This window comes from Primulina tabacum, chromosome 11, assembly GCF_025594145.1.
Source record: "Primulina tabacum isolate GXHZ01 chromosome 11, ASM2559414v2, whole genome shotgun sequence".
Taxonomy (NCBI): Eukaryota; Viridiplantae; Streptophyta; class Magnoliopsida; order Lamiales; family Gesneriaceae; genus Primulina; species Primulina tabacum.
The window spans coordinates 34927899-34946689 of NC_134560.1; the positions used below are offsets into that span (position 1 = coordinate 34927899).

Below are 18791 nucleotides of genomic sequence, written 5' to 3' on the forward strand. Positions count from 1 at the left end.
TATTTTCGACTGGTCCAACTCGTATTAGACCCACCAAGTTCGTGGGGTGAGACGAGGCGGGGTGGGTGAGAGGGTCTCGGGTTTGGCCAAACCTGCCCTAACCAGATCCGTTGTCATCCCTAATTCCTCCAAAAAAAATTTATTCGATGCAATTAACTTAACGAGAAATGATCATTAAATCTTCAACATACTTTATTTGTTTCTAATTTGTATCGGTAAAAATATGTGTTTGTACTATTTGATCTAAAAAAAAATTGTTTCTGCACTCTATGAGCTCATATTTTTTCTCGGACGAAAATCGGTGCAAAAAATTGAAAATATTGTAATAATATATGATATTTCAGTACCAAATATTTAAGATCTGATAGTAATATTATTATTAATTACCCAACATGTATAACAAGTATTGATATTAATGACACATATCTTTTATAGATAAAAATTGTACAAAACATTGAAAATTTGATATTAATATATGATATTTGAGTACCAAATGTTTCATATAGGATACTAATCTATTATTTTTTAGTACACAAACGTGTATAAAAAATATTGATATTTATGACTCATGCTTTTTTTAGGATTAAAATCAGTACAAAACATTGACAATGTGGTTCTGATATATGATATTTGAATATCAACTCTTTCAGATCTGATGTTAATATATGATACTTGAGTACTCAAACAAGTGTCGCAAGTGTTGATATATATATTTGTTCCAAGTTTATACTGAAAATATTATCATTTGAATCAAATCTAAAATATTAAGTACTTAAATATCATATATATTAATAACATATTTGCAATGTCTTGTACCCATTTTTATCAATGGAAAGATATATGGGTTCATGTAGTGCAATTTTTTTTAAATGTGAATTGAGGAGCACAAATACCTTTTCTTCTGACAGAGACTTAACACATATTTATGTTTAGATTTAGGAATTTAAAAGCAGGCTGCCCAGTGCATGACTTGTTTATTTGTTTATAGTTTTTTAAACTAACATCTAGTAAAGTCAAGAAAAAAATAATTTAATTTTTCTAATATGGTGTAGGATTCTTCGCTAACACGATGCAAGAAAAATTCAATGGATCTTATCTACTATTACCGATTTGTAATGTATAAAAACAAAATGAGTGAAAACGATCCCATTAATTAAAGAGTGGGTCTTATGTGAGATCATCTCATGAATCCTAATTTGTGAGACGGGTCAACCCTACCGATATTCACAATAAAAAGTAATACTCTTAGCATAAAAAGTAATATTTTTTCATGAATGACCCAAATAAGAGATCCGTCTCACAAATATGACCCGTGAGACCGTCTCACACAAGTTTTTGCTTTAATTAAAACTCATACAAAAAATTGCATGAATTCTAGATTAATGTATTATAGCGAACCCCCAAAAGTCCCCGTCATTAGATAGGACGAGGTGGGTTGTAATTTTGGCACCTTGTTTAGGTTGGAGGTCAGGGCGGATTGGTTCGCCAAATTTTGCTTTTTGTTTTTTAATAGTTTGTGTATGGTTGATAATTTTTGAAATATTTTTATTATTTATAATAATTTATGTATAATTGATTAATTTTAAACAAATATACTGTTTTATAATGATTTATGTATAGTTAAAGAATTTTGAAATATATAGATTATTTATAATTGTTTATCTGTCTTATTTTTTAAATAAAATTTGCCAGTTCTTTTTTTTGACTGGTTCGCCCACCTAACCTGCAACCCGTGGCAGATTGGGGTTTTCTTGACCCGACAAATTGGGATTTAATAATTAATGGAGCTAAACTTTATTTTAAAAACAATGACAAAAAATCGATTAATCAAGATATTCTTTATATTAAATTAATTTCTTACTAATTTAACATATATATCTATAAATCTTTTGTCTGTTTTGTTATTTTTTAAATATCGATCTCACTGAGCGACAAAATTAAAACAAAATTTTATTATACTAATATCCTATATATTATTTCCTAAATAAAATACTAAAATTTTGTTTTGAAACAAAAATTTGATGGAATTTTGATTATGTAGATAAGTATTTTTTTTTTTTGCCTTTTAGGGAGCTAAAAGATTTATTTTATTTAAAATATTTTCATTATTAATATAAGTATGATTTTTTAAAATTTAAATACCAATAAATTTATATTTTAAACAAATAGTTACTTTATGTTATGTGGTTGTATTAAAATAGCTAAATAATCTTATTTTTAGTTCACACAAAATGCATAATTATGGACTTAAATTATATTTTAAAATTAGTTCCTATCCACCATAACATATAATGTATTACTCCATTTACTTTTTTCACCTTGAAATAATTATTTCCTTAAATTTAATTTTCTTATTGATAAGATTGTGTGAAATATTGAATTAAGAGTTTTGTCTTTCTAGATCTATGATATTTATGATAAGGGTTTTGTGATATAATATCATTGCTTAAAAAAAATTTATTTCTAATAAAATTTTTTGTTCTCGTATATTGTAGGATTCTTTTTTGAAGATAAACATTATAAAAGAAGGAAACTATAAATAAGAGAACCAAGTTAAGGGAAGAGGCTCTCGGGTTGTTTGACTTTTGGTGGCAGAGTATTGTTTGCACTTCAGCATGTCTTGGTTTTCAAAGAAAAACAATTCACAAAGACGTTGCCGATTTGAAGAGTGTTGTTTCACGTGTTGTTGTGATTGTTGGAGATATCTGCAAACAACACACGTGAAAGTGTTGGCTGAAGATCGTGTTTTAATATTCCAATTTTTGGCACTGTGTTTTTTCTTTTTTGATGACGTTTTAGTGGTGTTAGTTGTTTAGAAAGTAGTTTATTTTCTCAAAGTGCTGAAAAAAATGATTTTCATTAAAATTACTATTGATTGGTTTTTGTAAACTGAAAGTTGTTTTCTAATGATTATTTTTCCCTGAGGTACTTGTGCATAATTAATCCTGAGTTATTTTAGTTTAAGCTATTTATTTGTGTTATATTATTCAGCTGCGTGCTGTGCCAAGTGTTATAATATTAGGAACAATATTTAAATCTGATACGCACAAACTCTATTATATGATTTATATTTTATGTTAAATAGAATAATAAACCTCTTCCAAGTGGTATCAGAGCGGTCTCTTTATATACAAAGTGCCGATCCTGATTATTTTGTTTAACATGTCTTTTTGATGGACGCATCACTCGCAAACGCAACACTTCGACCACCTGTTTTGGTTGGATCCAACTACAGTCTATGGAAGGTTAAGATCAGAATATATATTAAATCCATAGATGAACGAGCCTGGCAACGTGTTGTCAACGGTTGGAGTCGACTGAAAAAAGTAGACGAAGATGGGGATACTTTGATAAAGCCTGAAAATGAGTGTACTGTTGAGGAAGTGCATATCTCGAACCACAATTCGAAAGCCTTAAATGCTATTTTCACCTCAGTCAATCTTAATGCTATTTTCACGTCAGTCGACCTTAATATTTTCACCTCACTTGCTGACCCTTACAATACTTCTGGAGACGATGCAGACTACGAGTTGGTGGCCCGTAAAAAGACCACATCAAAAACTTCGAAAAGCTCCTCCTCTGATGAGAAATCATCGAGTGCCTATTGATGAAAAGCCACAAGTTGAAACAAAGGCGCCCAGTTCGTCTGATGAGGACGAAGTCTTGTTGGCTCAAGTGCTAGCCAATTTGAAGAAGACCAAGCATTTGGCCCCTGCATCTACTGCTCAAGTCTCTGATGACGAACCTTACCCTCAGATGATGCAGGAATTCGAAGATAATCGACCCTCAGCTTCCACTGAATCCTCCTCAAGGAGCACTGATGAAGTATTTGAGGAATGAACAGAAGCTTCCTCTGACAGTGCCGGTGTTGTTCCAGATGTTGAAGATATCAGGACAACACAGATTTTAGTGATTATGTCCTAGACAGAGCCTTCAGCATAAAGTTCTACTCCGAATAGTCTCTGTCACAATGGTCTCTCTATGCCAACAGAGAGTTTCTTGACGAAAAGAACGGGGATGTAGAAGAGTTTTCCAGACATAACCTGGTAACTTTTCTCAAACTCCGTAAGCTATTTTCAACAGTGTCTACTATGGTGCCATACTGCCGCAAACCAGTGCTTGAATTCCACACGAATCTGTCACAAAGTGTTGCTGATGAAAGATCTGGGAAGTGCGGGAAGGTGTTCATTCATAACAGGGTGTATGAGTTCAATCCAAGCGCGATCAACCACTTCTAGTCACACCTCTGCTGATGTAGAAGAGGGCCTCCAACTGTACATACATGAAGCAACATCAATAATTACCAGAGGCCTCGTCAATCAATTTCGGGCACATCCAAATCGGTTATCTGCCTCAAATCTGACATATTTCTACTCCGTTCTTCATAAAATTGTTGTTCAGAACTGGACCCCTTCCGCGAATTCTACAATCGCCACTAGACATCAAGCATTTACTTTTTTTGCCATCGGTACACCTGGCACTTTCAATTTTGGCAAACTTGTCTTCAAGAAAGTACTTCAATTTGCCAAGTGGGGACTCAAAATGTCTAAGCTACTGTTCCCCTCGCTGATTTATGGGATCCTAGAGTCTCAAGAATCATTAGAGACATTGAAGAACACCTGTCTGATGCAGATGTGCTACTGAAGATTGCTCCTTCCCTTCTCAAAGGCAATCAAAAGATAGACCTACCTTGGTTTGAGTTTTCGTGCTCCATGTACTATCTCTGACATCCTTCAAACCTCTCTGGATACTACTACACCCACGGGATATGTGATGCTTTCCACTACTGCCATCCAAGCCCGGACCAATCATGCCCTTGCAAAGATTGTTCAAACCAAGGTGGACCTGGCCTGCTATCAAAATCTATTTGCAGATTATAGGTTGGCGTTGGAGGTTGCTGTCCATTCTGGACAAAAAGAGGGAGATCACTCTGGAGCACAAACTGATGAGGCTTGTCAATCTGGAACAAGAGAAGGAGATCACATTGATGTAGCTGACACTGATAGTGATCAATGAATATTCACTTTTTATTTCTATGTTATTTTGTTTTTCTTGCTTGAGTTATTTTTGATGTTATGTCCTCATGCTCTACCTAAAAGAGTGAATGTTTGTTTCTCCCATGTGTTGCTAACAATTCAGACAACACGTAAGCTAACTTGACTAAGCACAGGGGGAGAATTGTTAACACAATCAAGGGAAGAAGAATTCTCATATACATGGGGAGATCAAATGGAATCAATATGAAAAATAGTGTTCGTGTTGATTTTATCCTGAAAGGCAAAAAGAAAGAGATTGAAAAGAAAATCGATCTTGGGTTCCAAGAGATATTTGGGTCATTCAAATAATATTTTCCTTAAATTTAATTATCTTATTGATAAGATTGTGTGAAATATTGAATTAAGGGTTTTACCTTTCTAGATATATGATATTTATGATAAGTGTTTTGTGATATAATATCATTGTTTAAAAAGAGTTAATTCTAATAAAACTTTTGGTTTCCATATCTTGTAGAATTATTTTCTGAAGATAAATCCTAGAAAAGAATGAAGCTATAAATAAGGGAACCAAGCTAAGGAAAGAGGCTCTCGAGTTGTTCGACTTTTGGTGGCTGCGTATTGTTTACACTTCAACACGCTTTGGTTTTCAGAGAAAAACAATTCACAAAGACGTTGCTGATTTGAATAGTGTTGTTTCATGTGTTGGCGTGATTGTTGGAGACATTTTCAGAGAACACACGTGAAAGTGTTGGCTGAAGATTGTGTTTTACTATTCCAATTTTTGGCACCATATTTTTGCTTCCTTGATGATATTTTAGTGGTGTTATTTGTTTTAGAAAACAGTTTATTTTTTTAAAGCGTTGAGAAAATTGATTTTATTAACATTACTAGTGATTGGTTTTTGTAAACTGAAAGTTGTTTTCTAGTGATTATTTTACCTTGAGACACTCACAAGTATTTATACTTGTGCACAATTAATCATGAGTTATTTTAGTTTAAGATATTTATTTGTGTTATATCATTCTGCTGCGTGTTGTACCAAGTGTTATAATATTTGGAACAATATTTAAATTTGATACAGACAAACTCTATTATATGATTTGTATTTTTACGTTAAACAGAATAACAAACCTCTTACAATACTAAACTCAAGAAATAAAAATATAGGGGCTAAACTTTTCAGCAACTAATCATCTTCATTTCTAAAAGGTTTTATGTTGAAATCTTCGATCTTTATTTTTGAGCTAGAAAAATTGATACTGAATAGCATATAAAATATAATAAATCTATTATGAGGCAATCTCACAGTATCTTTATCCTTGTGATGAGTCAATCCCGCACATATTTACAATAATAAATAATACTTTTGACATAAGAAGTAATATTTTTCGTGGGTGACCTAAGTAGGAGATATGCATCACAAAATTGACTCGTAAAATTATCTCACAAAAAATATAAAATAAGACTGAATTACAATTCAAACATATTGAATGTAAAAAAATCACTTACAAAATTTTTTACCCTACATACACATTTTTCGTTTGAATTGTTTTCTTGAAACGTTTACTACCAAAAACAGCTGCAACTACAATTGCACCTCTTTCGATTAACCAAGTCCCATGTATGCATATTGTAGGTTGTTTGATAGAAAATTATGTTAGAGCTTATTTTTGCGCATGGACACTCCGATTCTCGAATATCGTTCCACGAAATTCTCTGCTACAAAAGGCTTTTTCGATTTCATAACGAGTAGTTTCCTACCATATGGTGTGGCTAAATGAAAACCCATAGATCCCCAAGATATAGTATGCCCCTCGTAGTAAAATGCGTGAAAGGTCAGAGGGAGCTACTCTACATGAGCCATATAGAGTCTACAATATGTGATAAAAAATTGTATTCTATATTTATTCAAAAAAATTGCAAGAATTTAGGAGTTAAATCGAGTAATAATGAAAACAAAGACATTGATTTGTTTAAATTTAAGAGTAGATTTTGTGATACGGTCTCGCAAATTTATATATATAAGATGAATCGATCTAATTCATATTTGGAGTAAAAAATAATATTTTTGGCATAAAAAATGGTCAGGTAGAAGATCTGTATCATAAAATTAATTTGTAAGTAGTATCATAGGAGTTTTTGTGTAAATCTAATAGGTAAAATATAAGATTTAGAGTACTGTGCATCAAAAGATTTCATCTGTTTGTTCTTCGCTAGGAAATTTTTTTTGGAGTTTGAATCAAGGTAAATTAGAAAACATGTTAATTAACAAAGTTTTCATAGGTCATAAGTTCCACAGATTTTTTAACTAAAAGTTGAATATTCAAATGTCCGATTTGTGAGAACTGAGAAGTGTGCGGGGCAATGATTTCAAATCTGACTGTTGTCGGGAGTAATTTATACATATATGATAAAAACAAATCGAATTGAGTCGAATAGTATCCATTTTTCAAATCCAAGTCCTCAAATTTTTTTATTTAGTTCAAACCTGGAGAAATAAATTAATTTGGATTCCAATTCAGCTCGAGTCAAAAGTTCTAATTGGAGCTCGATTCAATTGTTTTGGGGAAAACAAAATTGAATTGTTGAGATTTATCAAGGATACATACTTTATATTGGAATATTTGAGAAAATAAACCAACCAACAATTTCATTTAAGAAAGTTAGTAGGTCTCTCACCCATCCGACTGTTATGGTCGTAACTGTAAATCTTGGTAGCCCTCTTCCTCCTCTCACTCTCATCTCCTCTCTCACTTGCGTCGCTTGAGATTCATTTGCTCATTAGCTGTTATTGAATCTATTTTCAACATTTTTTTTGCCCATTTCCCCTCTTTTTGAAACGGTGCATGCTTACTTCTTTTCGTGTCATTTTAATCTCTTCTCCTTGAATTCGTGATATCAATGCAAGTATCCTTCCTGTTGAATGCCGTTTTCGTATCGTTATCGTTTCTCCTGTGTAAAAGTTCAAGATAATGAGAAAATCAGCACTTAATTGGGGATTATTCTGAAAACGATAGGATTATCGGATTCAGAATCTACATATGTATTTGTTTTGGTTGATGGTAAATGTGTCAATTCGAGTGGGTTGAGAGAGTTAGATCGGGTTGAGAATAGTACTGTTCGAAAAGTGCTCAAATCGAACCCAGTTCGAACTCGAGTCAATCCGAAAACTCTCAACCGCAGTCCGAATCAACTCGATCAACCCGATTTTGAATTTTTTAAAGAAAATTAAATAAAATTCAAAAAAAACTTAATATTTTAATTTAAACACATAATAACAAAATCTCCCTCGTATATATCATTTAAATTTTAAAGTCTAATAGTAGAAAAATAAAATATATTTATTAAATCAAATAAACAATTGTTTAAAAATAAAAAAATGTTCAAAATAAATATTAAATTATGAAAATTTATAATATAAATATACAATAAATATTTTTTCAGACATATAATATATAAAAATATAGGCAATATTTATTAATTATAATTTTTTTAAAAAAATTTAAAATTTTCAGGTCAACTCGAATCCAACCCGATCATTTTTTTCGGGTCAACTATCGGGTCCAACCCGATCTGACGCGAAAACTCGAAACTCAAACTTGATTTTTTTTCGGGTTGAACCGTGTCGAATTGACGAATCATATCTGATTTTGACATCGCTGATTGATGGATACAGATTTTATCGGAATAATAATTTATTGCGTAAGTTATGATTGATTGACGTTTAGATTTTTTTTTTTTTATTACTAGACTTAGGGGAGGGGGAAGGGTGAGGCCAACCAACTGGGCTAAGCCCGGTCTCATCTTTCTGTGAGGAGAGAATTCGTGATGCTTTGTTTGCTTTATTTTGGAAAACAGAACGATTTTCGTGATTCTTGAATCTCCGCGCGTTGCAAGTCAGGAACAATAAAGAAAATGGCTGTGAACAAGCTATTCTTTGGATCACATCTTCAGATACTGCTTCAGAAATTGAGCTACGGTACTGCGATGGACTTAGCCCGCCGCCTGAGAGTCGATTGCGATTCAAGGAGATGTGGAAGTCCCTTTTGCTTGTTACTCCCGTGCTTGAGGATGCTAAACCCGTAAACATACGGTTAGAGTAGCTAAGAGATTTGGCTTATGAATTGGAGGAGGTAGTGGATGAAATCGGTATTTTATTAGGATTAGATTTTATCAGTATTCTACTTAGATGAGCACTCTTTAGTATTTTATTGTTCCGTTTGAAACACCCCTTCCGCTGCACCACTTACCTAGCCTCAACTTCTATTGAAGATTAATTTTTAAGGTTGTATTTCTTTTTTTAAAGGACAATTTGGCAATCACGGGCTGCATTAACAGGGCAATATCTTTCAGATACAGAAATACTACTTACATGTTCATCTTCACCTTCGGCTGAGGGTTCTGATTTCGTGGATGATATTTAAAGGTAACCACTGATTTACACATCTTTATGCATCCATATCTGTTGATTTGTGTGCACAGTAACTTCACCCGTAGTGTTATCTATAGTATATAGTATGGTGACACTGTTACAAGTATTTGAGATACGTGAAATGGATCATTGATGAATTTAATAAAATAGATTGGAAAAGTTCATGATAACGTTTTTTTAAGCATTTGCAGTCATGCCTTCATATTGAGAGAGCATCGGATCATGAATGAATTTAATAAAATAGATTTTAAATTCATTTCATTTATTTAAATAAACTTAATTTAGGTGAATATTTAATTTTCTCTAATTTTAATTAAATCCATCAATCGTGAACTTTATTTAAAATATAAGTTTGAAATCATTCTTCTAAGGATGACAATCAGTCAGATCTAAACCCGATCCCATATTAAACTCGTCTCAGCGGGGCGAGTTTGGACTCGACCTAGCAAGTCCCGGATTTGGTCAAACCCGTCCCATCAAAATATATCTATATATTAATAATATAAAATATATGTATATATATTATTAATGATATAATTGTATTTTTTATACTAAATAGTTAATACCTGACCTATAATTTTAGTTTATAAAATTTTTGGATCAAAATAATTTTATTTTATTATTATTATTATATGTTTAATATGAAAATATAACATTACAATTTTTTTTTTGTATTAATTGAATACAAGTCGATATATTTTAATTTCTGATAATTGTTTTTTCTGAATATTATTAATATAAATTTAATGATTTGTTAATTTTTAAATTTTTTATTGAATAAATATAAAATTATATATTTTAGGCTGGTTCAACCCGGATTGGAACGGGGCTCGGGTTTGTCCAAACCCGCTTCAACCAAATCCGTTGTCATCCCTAATTCCTCCAAATAAATTTATTCAATGCAATTAACTTAACGAGAAATGATCATTAAATCTTCAACAACATACTTTAATTGTTTCGAGTCTCTATCAAAAAAAATGTGTTTGTACTCTCTGATCCTAAAAAAATTGTTTCTGCACTCCATGAGCCCACATTTTTTCTCGAATGAAAATTGGTACAAAACATTGAAAATTTGATAATAATATATGATATTTGAGTACCAAATATTTAAAATCTGATAATAATATATTATTATTAAGTATCCAAATATGTATACCAAAATTTTGGGAGTGTGATTTTTAAATATAGACACGTATAGAAATTTATTTTTGAATTATGGTATTATTATAAAAATAATAATTTCGAAAATATTAAATAATACATGATATTAAAAAAAAATTCAACCCAATAAATACATGAAATTTGAAATCCAGTGCAAGATACACAATTAATTTGAAATTAAGGTTGGATATCAATTGCATACAATGCAGTTTCTCAATAAGGAAGCATATCGATAAATATGGAAGAAATATCAACCCAGTTATGGTAGGATTTTTATCCATACACCTATAAACAAAAGGGCCTATGACATGGTATGTTTTGGATCTGATTTCAAAAGATATAACCGTACATGATTGAAATTGCTTGGACTCGAGATTATATAGGGGGCCTGGTATGAGATATCTTTTCAAAGTTTTTACCATTAAAAAAATATCATCTTTCTGTGAGAATAGAAAATTCGTGATGCGTTGTTTTTGTTTGCTTTATTTTGGAAAACAGATTGATTTTCGTGATTCTTGAATCTCCGCACGTTGCAACTCGGGAACAATCAAGAAAATGGTTGTGGACAAGCTATTCCTTGGATCACATCTTCAGATACTGCTTCAGAAATTGAGCTACGGTGCTGTGATGGACTTAACCCGCTGCCTGAGAGTCGATTGCGAACAAGGAGATGCGGAAGTCCCTTCTGCTTGTTACTCCCATGCTTTTGAGGATGCTAAACCCGAAAACATACTGTTAGAGGAGCTAAGAGATTTGGCTTATGAATTGGAGGATGTAGTGGATGAAATCACCACCCTAGCTTTGATTCAAGATGTGAAGAAGGGGATCCAGCATACTAAGAATAGTATGGTGAGGAAACTGATTCCTATTTGCAGCAATTTCACGCCCAGAGCACTTGTATCTAATTGTAGGCTGGTGTCCACCATAAAAGACATCAGAAAAAAACTGAATAACATCTCTAAACAATGGAGTGATTGGAATTTGAGAAACTTTGGTGGGCTGTCCAGTCGATCAGGAGTAATGAGGTCGGAAAGCACTTATCTGTTTATGGAATATGATGTTTATGGGAGAGATGAAGATAAGAAAGCGATAAAAAAAATGTTAATCAGGGTTGAGTCGAGCATTAAGAATTTCACTGTCATTCCAGTTGTTGGAATGGGCGGCCGGGAGGAGTATGCTACTGTTTGGCTTAGAAATTGGACACTGATCAGGATTACAAATTACCCAAGAAAGTCCTGAATGTGAACTTTCCTTAAACTTGAGGGCTTCCGACAAAAAGGTTTGAGAACGTTCTTGCCAATGCCATTACAAAATTCACTCTCTTCGCCTCATTTCCACTTATCTAACATGATTTTAGTCGAACTGATACCAAGATTGCACAAGTTGAGAACTTCATCTTTAAGCGGCTATTCCATCGCCGCCGAGTTCCATTTGCAGCTTGGTACTCCACCTTCTGTAAGTGGTCTCTTGTCTTTGGAATTTTTGTCTCTAAGTAAATGTCATTTCATCCACAAGCTGCCATCGACCTTAGGGGATCTATCTAACTTATGCCATCTTGATATCTCTAACACCGATCAACTAAAAGATTTGTCGGTCGAAATCAGTAGATTGATATGTCTCCAGATATTGCCTAAAATCGTTTTGGGTGGATTTGGTAACTTGGGACTCAAAGAATTAAGGTGGCTAAAGCATTTAAGAGGTGCTTTTGCCATTTTTGAGTTGCTAAACAGTGCAAATCTTGACGATGCAATGGAGATTAGTCTTTAGCGCAAGAGGGAAATTGAAGATTTGTAATTGTCATGGGGAAGTACTGACGTTGTTAATTCCCAAGGTACAAGTCACAAAGATGTCATAGACCAGCTACAGCCTCGTCATAATTTAAGAAAACTCAAGATTGAGTCGTACAAAGGTTTTAACTTCCCGGATTGGATTATGGATCCATTGTATGAAAAATTGTCAAGTTTGTCTCTTAGCAACTGTACTAAGTGCACATCTTTACCGCCTTTAGGATTGCTGCCTGGGCACAAACACCTGCATATTGGAGGCATGCCAATAATCAAATGTATTGGAACCGAGTTTTATGGGAGGGAAAACGATGTCCCATTTCAAAGGCTAGAAACTCTTAGATTTGAGCATATGTCAAAATGGGAGAAATGGTCTACTAGAAGTGAGGAGAGCCTGATACACTTTCCACTTCTTCATCGGCTTACAATGTTCAAATGCGACAAATTAAATGATGTTGCTCCGATGAGCTTACCTTTTCTATCAGAGTTAGATATTGGAAATGATCAAACCAAGGAAAACAAGCTGATCATTGCCATCCAGAAGTTTGATAATGTCAAATGAAGCCCGGAGAAACTCTCAAAGAGTTTGATGAACGATTTAGCAGTATATTGATTGGACGTTGGGTATATATACAAGTATAGAAGTGATGATTGAGTACAAAACTACGTAAGAATCAAATAAAAAATATTATATGATTGAATGCATATAAACAGAGATTGAATTGCCTAAGATAATACCGAGAACTTAAAATAGACAGATGCAAGAATGATTAATCAACCTTGAATACTGTTAAGATTATTGACAAGTTATTTTATAAAATTCGTTTTACATTACCTTTGCTGCCAATGGTAAGCCTTTACACTTTTTCACTAATCCTTGACCAACTTCTCGTAAGTGCGAAATATTTTGGAAAGATATCTGAGAACGTTGAGTTATTAGGTATTGAAAATCTTTATTAGTTAGTAACTTCAAGTGGTAGGTTGATTGAGCAGAGCCAACTGTTGGAACATTTTATGTTCATAATCTTGATTTTGATGTTAACAAAACTTGTTATTCTGTTTCTAATGATCTATCGAAGTGCGCAGGAAACTGGAACTGATCAGAATTCAAACTGATCAGTTAATCGAGCAAAACTGAAGCTATTGAGAAGCAAACTGAAAGCTCCGATTGACCAATCAAACTGAACCACTCCAGCTGTTGTATCAAGAACAATTCAACTGATTGATCAGTTGATAAGTACCTCGGCAGAAGACCTTCAGAAGCCCGGCCAACTATTGAAGAGTTCAACTGATGAAGAACCCAACTGACCAGTTCAACTGAATCAGTGAAATCAGTTCAACTGACGAGCCAACTGATTTCACCGCACCAGTTCAAGACCAGCTCAACTGACCAGTTTAGAGCATCAGTTTGGAATCAATCGGTTTGCAGAACACGACAAGCTTACTCAATGAAATCTAGCTGTGCACAACGGTATAAAAGCAAAGGTCCAGTCAAATGACAATAATGGACGTTGCAGCAAAGCTTAAAGACAAGATGTTCCAGAAGAGCTGTCGGAAAAGTCGAGACACAAAGTTCAAGGAACTGCATTCAAAGCTGCAACGATCACATGTGATGAGTCTTGGTGTACGGTCATCGTGCTGCTATAAATACAGACCAAGACCATCCGCAATACAAGTGAGAGAGTGGAAAAAGAAAGGGCACGCTTATTTGTCTATCAGCTTTCAAGAAGCAATCAGCCTGGATGGAATACTCAATTATTATCAGCTTTGTTTAGAAGCTTACTTCCCTCAGTGTGTGAGAACACCTTCTTGGTGTATTCATTGTTCAGTTCTCACATACGAACACACACCACCACTCAAATAGAGTCTTGCACAAAGACATTAAACGTGTGTATGTAGTCTTTGACACACAGACGTTGAAGAAGTGTTGGCTGAAAGTTGTTGCCTTCAGTCTAGGCTAGGAGTTCAGATTAGGCAGTAGTGTAAGTCCTAAGCTGTAGTGGGTTTGTACAAGGTGTTGTATAAATCAAAGTCCTTTAATGGATCCTACCCGAGGTAGTAGAAGGGGTGACGTAGGAGCATTTGAAGTCTCCGAACATCCATAAACATATCTTGTGTACTTAACTGATTAACTGTGGTTTTCAAATTGATTTGATCAGTTCGAGGTGTTATCAGTTTAGTTCTTGCCATAATTGAACTGAAACATCCGAGAACTGATTCTATGCTTTTCAGTTATTCAGTTTACATAAGTTAAAATGCTTTCAAATTTAACAGCTTTCTTCACGAAGGATTATTTCGAGTTTCTTCCGCATGGTTTTAAAACCAAACTCGATTAATTCATCGGTATTAACATTCTTAGAACACGAGCTATTGCAGCTCATTGGAGAATATTGTGTTTAAAGCATTACGAAGATGCCCAGCACACGATCCTTCACAACCACTGATTCAACAACATGATTGGGAGCTTTAACTATGATTTTGCTTCCCGACAACCCAAACTTCAAAGGGCTGCACAGAGTATGTCGCTCGTCATAGTTTTCATTCCAGAGATCATCTAAAACAATTAAAAATTTAATCTTCTTCAACTTCTCCTGCAGGTTTCTTGAAACGTAGCTAAATCTATGTCTCTAGTACCACTTTTTTAGTAATCGAATTACAAATCTTTGTAGTGATCTTCAATACATCAAACTCCTGCGAGACATGAACCGAAACTCTCACACCAAAGTTTTCCTTGACTTTTGAACTTGTGTATTGGATAGATCAATTTGCTTACAAATCCTTGATCTACTCTGATTAATTCAATCTGTGTTGTTTTGTTTTGTGCTCTGAAAAGATTTCTTGATCTTTACTATTACTATTATTATTATGCATTTCCAATATAAAAATATATATTGGGAAGAATGCCGATGGGGTTGCAGTTGTGAATGGTGGCATAATCCTATTCCTATGGATGACACCTCAAGTTCCACTAACCAATATATATATATATATATATAAGAATGCCGATGGGTTGCAGCTGTGAATGGTGGCATAATCCTATTCCTATGGATGACACCTCAAGTTCCACTAACCAATATATCTTCCACCTACAGAGACATGCACATTGGACTTATAAATATATATAGCGGCATGCAGCTTATATATGCATATAGAAAAATATAAATTAGAATGGAGAGAGTACCATTTTCTTTAATTAGTTTGAAATTAAGCGAGCTTCGATCGGATTCCACTAAATGATCACAAATATATCAGTATCGATTTGTACAGAATGATATATCCAGTTGGTTTGTGGCGTACATAGATCGATATCGAGTTTTGTTAATGAGATCTGCTTATTGCTAATCTAATAATTTGTACTCCTAAGAATTGGATATTTATAATGTCTTGTAGTGGTTGAGCTTTAGATGATTTTGAGTTAGTGGTGCAATCGACACTCGAGTTGCGTGCTTCATAATTGTAAATGATAAAGTCGAAAAAAAATAAAACAAAATACCAGACTATGACTATATATATATCAACTGTAGGACCGACCGAGTGTTTCAGTCATGGTCATTCTCTTACAAGTATTCAGTTCGGGGACGTATCCATAGTAGGGGCTATCACAGCCCCAACTCCCACATATTCATTTCAGATGTGGTAATTCTGTTGCAAGTATTTTGTTTAGAGACGTATCCCTAGTTGGGCTACACCCCCCTCCCGCCCAACACACACACACACACACAAATATAAATTAATATTAAAACTCTATCATTATAATTACCACAACCACAAAATCCAAGTTAAAAACATCCACCAAACTTTGAAAATTCCAAAATAAAATCTCGACTTACTAGTCACCAATACTTAGGCATAAAATTTGAGAAAATAGTTTTAAACGTGCATAATTAAAACGTTAGTGAACTACAAGGTCCTCGGGTTTGTATTGCCACTGACCCGAGCCTACTGTGGGTCACCACCTCCAGCCTCCTCAACTGCATCATCTGCATCGATCAAGTTTATTGAGTCTTAATAACTCAACATGCTTAACCCGGTACTGCTTTCATCATTTCTGATTTTCACGATTTCTTTGTCATCATCGACTTTGATGTTGCCTTTTTTCTTTATCACTTGAGCTTGTTTTTGCTCGTGTTCTTCTTATTTTGTCTATCTGAATTGTTTTACTTATGGTCTTTCTCTAATTTTTTTTTTTTTAAGAACCACTTGGTTTTTCAATAGCTTTCACAACTTTAAAACATAATTTTTTTGTATGACTAATTTGTTCTATTTGAATAGAAACTTGTGTGATCCTTCGTTGGTTTGTAGAGAATATTTTTTCTTCTCTTTATTTTTTTCCTACTTTTATGTCATTTGTCATGAGTTCCAGACTCATAGTATCTTTTATTTTCTTAATCGTTTATAAATCTTCACACCACAAGATAAGTTGTGTAATCTTTATTTAAAGTATTTTATTCATAACTTTTATCTAGTTTAACTTTTTTGAAAAAAAAATCCATTACGTTCGATGTTACGAACCGTATCTTAAAATACTAATACTTTAATATTTGTGAAAATTTTGAAATTTTTTATTAAATAATTTATCATAAATATAACTCGTAAAACAAATTAACGGTCACCACGCATGATACAATAAAATTAATATTAAAACTCTATCATTTTAATTACCACAACCATAAAATCCAAGTTAAAAACATCCACCAAACTTTGAAAAATCCAATATAATAATAAAATCTCGACTTACTAGTCACCAATACTTAGGCATAAAATTTGAGAAAATAGTTTTAAACGTGCATAATTAAAACACTAGTGAATTACAAGGTCCTCGAGTTTGCACTGCCATTGGCCCGAGCCTATTGTGGGTCACCACCTCCAGCCTCCTCATTTACATCATCTGCATCGATAAAGTCTAGTGAGTCTTAGAGCCCGTTTGGTATACGAAGCTGCAATTAAAAAAGCGTTTTTTTTTTATAAAAAAATGCTTTTTTAATTTTTAACTTGTTTGGGTGGGCTTCTACTGCTTAAAAAACACTTATTTAAGTTGAAATTAGAGCTTTTTAAAAGCCCTATTTTAGAGTTATTTTCACTAACTTTTTTAATAACCTTAAAAAAAAAAATCCACCAGTAGCCTCCTCTCAATCTTTTCTCCATTCTTCTACAAGGTACAATTTTTTTTTTTCCGTCGAGGTTTTTGTTCGTTCATTTTTTTCTGCTTTTTTTTTTGCTGCAGAATCTACACTCCCTATTCATTTACGTCTCTATTTCGTATTGTGAATTAGATAATTATGTTACAATTCGGTCAATGATCCGATAAATCCAGGAAGTCAGGAAGGGGAAAGTATTTGCTTATTCCATTTTTTTGCAACTACGTATATAATATTCATCAATTCTTGTGTATTACGTATATAATATTATATTAATTAAAATATGTTATATACCATAATATTACTGTAATATTATTTAATCCTTGTTTGTATTACTTTTTCATTTATGATATTGTGAATTAGATAATCTATTGTTTTTTTATGTTTTATTTTTTGAATATAGAATGTATTCGAAGTTAGCTCCTAAACGATGATTATCAAATCCAAGTCAATTACCTAGATATACGATTGAGACTGTTGAACCTGGATTTGTTGCTGATGGGAATAATAAGGTGGATTGGACTGATCAGAATACCGAAATATTTTTAAAAATTTGTGAGGAAGAAATTGAATCCGGCAATAAGCCTACCAAACATTTAAACAAAACGGGATACACAAATTTAGTTTCAAAATTTCATGAGAGAACGGGACTTTCTTTGAATAAAAAACAATTCAAAAATAAATGGATTCTATGAGAAAATATTTTGCACTGTGGGTACAACTTATTGGAAATAATGAGACTGGCCTTGGTTGGGATCATAACAAGATGACCGTGCAAGCTGATAATAGTTGGTGGGAGGATAAGATTAAGGTACATAATTTATATACTACATTTTAAATTTTTAATCAATTATTTTTATTTATTTTTTGTTACGTTGCAAATTACAGGAAAATCCTGAGTATGCAAAGTTTAGATTGAGGGGACCCAAGAATTTAGATTTATTGGAAAATATATTTAAAGGTTCCATAGCAACTGGCTATGCTGCAATAGCACCATCAGAAGATCAACCAATTCATAATAATTTCAACGATGATACAAATGATTGGGATGTTCAGTTAGATGGAGAGTTTCAAAGTGATGTTTATATTAATATTGAAAGACAAGAATTTATGAAAAACTCAACAATGGGAGCTGACAACTCTATGCAGCAAAGGAAGAGAAAAAGAAGGGAGAGTGGGGAAAAAAGAGGTCCCATTGCCACTAGGTTAGCCGATCAACTTGATCGTGTCCTTCAAGAATTTGAGACTCAAAAGTCTATACACGAAACACCAAAAGATG

The 18791-nt window shown here is 33.3% G+C and overlaps 1 long non-coding RNA gene across 1 annotated transcript in view; it reads left to right on the top strand.

The window, feature by feature from the left end:
- The first annotated feature begins 8776 nt into the window (after positions 1-8776).
- The window catches only part of LOC142517863 (uncharacterized), a 43754-nt gene continuing 33739 nt past the window's right edge, over positions 8777-18791 (top strand). Inside the window, exons 1-2 of the long non-coding RNA XR_012813409.1 lie at positions 8777-9423; positions 11089-14373. This is a non-coding gene — a long non-coding RNA (uncharacterized LOC142517863). The remainder of the gene's footprint in view (positions 9424-11088; positions 14374-18791) is intronic.